This window comes from Suncus etruscus, chromosome 4 (genome assembly GCF_024139225.1).
Source record: "Suncus etruscus isolate mSunEtr1 chromosome 4, mSunEtr1.pri.cur, whole genome shotgun sequence".
In the NCBI taxonomy this organism is placed as follows: domain Eukaryota; kingdom Metazoa; phylum Chordata; class Mammalia; order Eulipotyphla; family Soricidae; genus Suncus; species Suncus etruscus.
In genome coordinates this window covers 164439936-164446166 of record NC_064851.1, presented here as the reverse complement: position 1 = coordinate 164446166, position 6231 = coordinate 164439936, and positions in this window count along the sequence as shown.

Sequence of the window (6231 nt, the reverse complement as noted above, 5' to 3'; positions counted from 1 at the left end):
TAGAATGTAGAATCCTAGGATGATGATGCAGTTCTGAAAACAAAGAAAGACTTGACAACTATAAAGCCCTAAGATGAGAGATAAGCATCAATGCACAAACACAACTTCCCAAAATATCTATGATAAAAAAACATTTGGAGTTTTTATTATATCCTCACTGCCAAGAATAATAAGAAATTATGATGTTAGTGGAGGAAAGAGGATATATAAATAGGAATTCAAAAACTATATTGCTTTATCTTAGAGCATTTCATCAATAAAATCTTAACTTACCCTTCTCTTAAACCACAGCCCCTCTTCCTGTAGAGCCTCCATTTCTTAAAATTTTTATATACTCAGTAATTTAATTATTGAAAGCTTTTTGTGAACCATTATGTTCCTGAATCCCACTTTACTATTAACCTTTTATCTTATTTAGGGTGTATCCTACACTGAAACACTTCACTATTACCCCAAGCCCTCTACTCTTCTTTTTCCTATTCATTTAATGAATAATTTTTATTAATTTATTTAATAATTCAACAATATATATTTAACATATTCTTTACATTGTCTATGTCTTAGGCATTAGGTGCAATGATAAACACAGTTCCTACCCTAGTTGGTATTCAACCTCAATAAGCTCTTTGTGATTCTGTCCCTTACCCCAATAATTTATCCCAAACGTTGCCTTCCTCTCAATTTTTTATACTTTCTATTCCTGCATTTCTTACTCCAAGAAATGACCTTATACAATTTTTTATTTTTTAATGTAAATATGTTTTACTTGGAGATTCTGGGAAAGGGGAAAATAAGAAAGAGAATGAGAGTAACATGTCTAAGAGAGTGTGCAGGGTTCTCTAATGGTTGAGAGAGCCACATTACCCAACCCTCCACTTAATAGGAAAGTCACCTCTCAAGAGAGGAGATGCAGGTGACATGTGCTCAGGCATGTGTCATGTACCCAGACAACACATGCACCTCATTCTTTTTTTCTATTTTGAATAAACTTCTTGGGCTGGAGCGATAGCACAGCAGGTAGGCCAAATGCTTTGCATATGGCCAACTTGTGTTCAGTCCTGACATCCCATATGGTCCCCCAGCCTGCCAGGAGTGATTACTGAGCGCAGAGCCAGGAGTAATCCCTATGCTCCACCAGGTGTGCTCCCCAAATAAAAATTAAAAAAAAAAACTTATTTGTTTAAAATATCATGATTTACAAAGTTTCTCACAATGTAGTTGCTCCTGGCATTCAATGTTTCAACACCAATTCAACCACCAGTGTAAGATTCCCTCCACCATTGTACCAAATTTCCCACCTAACCCAAACCTACCCTTGGCAGGTGTGAATAATTTACTTAATATTGATTGTCACAACCAAATATCATTCTCTGGTCATGTGAATTCCCCATTATAGCCCTTAGCATTCCCCCTTAGAAACAATATTCTACTAGGTAAGCCCAACTTCTGTCTGCCATAAATCCCTTTGATGAGTCTTTCTATTTTCTTATGTGCCAATAAATATAATTAAATCTTCTCTCTCTAAGATTATAATAAACTCTTTCCTAGATTTGGTGTCTTTCTTTCTCTTAATCACAATAAACTGAGAGACCTGTTAATGAAGAGAAATTAAATGTCCTACACCATTGGGGTTCATATGAGGAACTGAATGAATGCTAAGTTTAGAAAGCTCTTGAGCGGCCGGTGCGATAGCACAGTAGTAGGGTGCTTGCCTTGCACGCAGCCAACCTAGGAAGAGGATGAGAATGAGAATCTAACCCACGGTTAGATTCCCGGCATCCCATATGGTCTGTTAAGCCTGCCAGAAGTGATTTCTGAGAGCAGAGCCAAGAACAACTCCTGAGCACCTCTGGGTGTGACCTGCCCCCCCCCAATAACACAAAATAAAACCCCAGAAAGCTCGTGAAAGATTCATTTCATATGATATAACATTGATAGATGATAGTGTGACAATTTTGTTGGTTGTTTTCTGTATCTTACAAAACTGTTGTGAAAATTCTGTGGTACCATCTTCATATCTGTGCACAATAATTGTAGGAGCAACATTCATCTACTATTTGCCAAAGGCACAGGCAGTGAGTCTGGTATAAGGCACAGGGAGCATTGTACTTGAGGGAAAGACTGATATCTTTTGACACTGGGCTGAGCAGAGGCATCTGGATTATCATCTTGTCACTACGGTGAAAACATGACAGAGCTGGCTGGCCCTTCATCCACTACTTTCCTGATCTGACCTCTGTTTCTCTTCATTAATAACAGATTTCCCTCTGAAGGTCATCTTACTTTGGGTTACTAGCCAGATATCCTTTTTTCTCTTTTTGAACATCTGTCTGAACATTGTATTATTCATCCCTTGAAGGCCAGAACATGTACAAGGTGGAATTATCTGGGGAAAAACAATTATCTCCTTTACAAACATAGCCACAAATCTGGGTATGATCTTGACAATACCTACAAGTTACAGACAAGCAATGGATGTAAAAAGTTCTAACCCCTTTTTCACCAACTGCAATATCATTTCCATTATTTCTCCAGGCTCCCATTCTGAATTCAGTGCAATTTATCTGAAGTTCAGACACTGTCACTGTGATTTAGTTTCAGTTTTATGGCAACTGCAGGTCTCTAATAAGTATGCTCCTTTCATTGATTTTGTTCCCCTTCAGCTGCTGCTATAAATGTAATTGAATTTTTTTTTTGCTTTTTTTATCTCATGACCAAACTATTTTTTAACTGACAATAGAGCAATCAGTATATTATTCTATGAGTTTCATATACTCATTAATATGAAATTTTCTTCTGTAACAGTCATTCACATAATTCTCCTTTTAGCAAGTTATATGCCAAACAAAAAGTCTAAGAGCCTTTCTCCTCATTATATTATTTTAGTGTATCAGATCACGTCAGCAGATAGAATAGAAAAAATCCTTTTCAACTTGGAGAACTGAAACATGAAATATTTTTCATTGAGAAAGTCACTCTTTAATTACTGAAATTTGTCCTTTGTTGATAGCCCAGTGGATTCATATAAGACTGTGTGACTGCTAATCTAAGAGTTAATTTGAGACTGAAGTAGTTAAAGAAGCCAAATACTGTTTTCAGGCAAGTATAAGAATATACTTCCTAAGAGAGAGGCAGTTATCCCTGACATAGGAAGAATGACAGTCTTGCCTGTCATAAGCTAAAACTTAGACAGCTCCTGTCTCATATGCATAATCCATGGAAGCATAGACTACAAGTGACAAGTAGAAGGGCCAGCTACATGCCACTCATTGCCTTCTTATTTTTTTCTGAACTTTCAAACTGATTTTTAGTGACACTTCAACATACATTTTATTTTTATGGGTACTTGCTTATTTTTCTTAATTTATAATTTTTATAAATTTTTATAAATTATAAATTTATAATTTTTATTAATTATAAAACAGGGGTTTATTTACACATTGTTTCCTCTCGACAAATTTTGTAACAAAATGCATCAGATGCCACATGATTTAACAATAATATTTTCAAAATAAGAACATTGAAGCATTTTCACAAATGCTCTTTCCTTTAAGTATTTATATATACCAGGTAATGCAGTTTTTAATTATATGTCAATAAGTCTAGCCTACTATTGGAGTTGGAATGATATGTACAGTGGGCAGTGCTTTTGTCTTATACTCAGCCAACCCACGTTTGAATTTCAGCATTCTATATGATGCCTTGAGGCTTGTCAAAATCTCTGAGTAATCTCTGAGAGCAGAACCAGAATAAACCCAGAGCACCACTGAGTCTGGCTCAAAAAGAAACAAAAACTTTAGAATATTATTATTAATAAGAAGTCATTATTTTATATACAGCTAAGAAATTACTTCAGCTGATAAGATACTATCAATTATTACATATTAATTTTAAACTAGATAGAATTTAAACTAGATAGAAATATATATGTGTGTGAGAGTATGTTTAGCATTTACTCTCTTTTTCTGTGCATTCCATTTTTAGTTCATGAATTTTCATTTTTTTTACCTACATGTTAACTTTACTTGTAAATATCTATTGCAGCAATAAAGAGCCATCTCAAGATATATTTAGAAAGTAAAATATGCACACATATTCTAACAGAGATAGATTAATTTTGTGCTGGATTCACCCTCAAACTTCACATACTTTCCAAAAACAGGAAAAGAATTCATACATGTTCTTGGGTCAAGTCATAAATTGAAGAGACCTCATTTCTAAAATACTACATGAGGGGCCAGAGAGATAGCACAGTGATAGGGCGTTCGCCTTGCACACAGCTGATCCAGGGCCAACGATGGTTCAAATCCTGGCATCACATATGGTCCCCAGAGCCTGCCAGGAGTAACTTCTGAGCACAGAGCCAGAAGTAGTCCCTGAGAACTTCCAATGTGAAAACCAAAACGAAAACCAAAAATATTTATATTACATGAAATAAGAAGCCAAGTGTAAACATTATTTTATTTCTCTTTGTTGAGTATTTCTTTCTAAATTTAAGGGTGGGGTCAGAATATTATATCCAGCAATGCTCAGGGCTTATTCCTAGCTCTGTGAATATGGGTCACTCCTGTTGGTTCTCAGCACCCTATATGTTCCCCTTAGCTTACCAGAGATCCTTAGTTACAGAGCCAGAAGTAATCTCTGAGTACCATAGGTGTAAGTAAAATGGTAGTATCATTTGTCTACTTACAAATATATACAGTAAACCACTAAATCAAAATGATAAAGCTGTAATAATAAATGTGTGCACATTGCTACCTTGCATTTGTATTTAACTGCAGTTTTTAGAAATATTTAAGGTTCTGGGTTCTTTTCTAGAATATTAATTTCTGATTTGAAGACATTTTATTTCCCAACCATTAGAAAAGTGCAAGAAAAGGTGAATATTTGTTTTTATAAATAATCATTCTGAAAAAGAACTGGGTATTAAAAGAAGGTAAGTGATAAGCATGATGCTCCTTCAGTAACAATATTGAATACCCCAGTTCCTAAGTTGAAAAAAGGGAGAGAAAAAAGAGAGAGAGAGAAGAAACATGTCTATGATAGAAGCAGGTGGGTTGGGATAGTGGGAGGGAAACTAGCTAATGGTGAAAAGAAATGTATACTGAAGAAAGGATGTGTGGTATGACTAAAATTCAATCATGTAAAACTTTCGACTATATTTCACAGTGATTCTATTAAAAATCAATTAAAATAGAGGCCAGAGTGGTGGTGCAACTGGTTGGGTTTTGCCTTGCATGCACTAGCCTAGGATGGACTTCAGTTTGATCCCCCAGCTTCCCCAAACCAGGAGTGATTTCTGAGCACATAGCCAGGAGTAAACCCTGAGTGTCACTGGCCAAAAAAGTGTGGCCCAAAAAGCAAAAAAAAAAAAAATTAATTAAAATAAAGTAAAAATTCCTTGACTTTCAAGGATTTCCTCCAAGGATGAGATTTCTGTTTAGTAAACTTGGCAGCATCCTCAAGAAGAAAGAAGGCAACTTGCCACAGGTCTTCAGATGCTTAAGAGGTGTTGGATGACTAAGATTCTGGATCAAATACTTGCATTAAAATCAGGAGGTGCCAGCATAAAAGAAACCTCCCTTTGTGAATCTGAACAGTGGGGAATGATATTACCTTCTTCAAAGGTCTATGTGGTGAAAAGTAAATGAGCTAATACAAGGAAACCAACTAAAGCAGTGCCTTTTTTAATTTCCTTCAACGAGTGATCTGTGAACTCTTTCTGTGAACCATCATCTCCCACTAGATCAGTAGTTTCAGACACTTTTTAACAACCAGTATAGTCCTTGGCTCAAAAAGAAGTCTTAAAACTAGAAACAAATAGTCACTAGCAGAGCAGAGAAGGTATATACACTTAGATGATTCTGTCACAGGTAGAAAACTGGCCATCTTGTTTGACACTGAGCAATATGCTATTCAGCAACATGAAAAAAATTTCGAGGTTTTTATTTTTTTAAATACTATCTTAATTTAATCACCTTGGTTACAAACATGATTGTAGTTGGGTTTCAGTCATATAAAGAACACCCCCCCCCTTTCGCTAGTGCAACATTCCCATCACCAATATCCCCAATCTCCCTCCTCCCCCCCTCCCGCCTGTATTCAGGACAGGCATTCTGCTTATCTTACTCATTGACATTGTCACATTAGTTGTTAGTGTAGTTATTTCTCTAACTGCACTCAACCCTTTGTGGTGAGCTTCATATTGTAAGCCAGTCCTTCCAGCCCTCA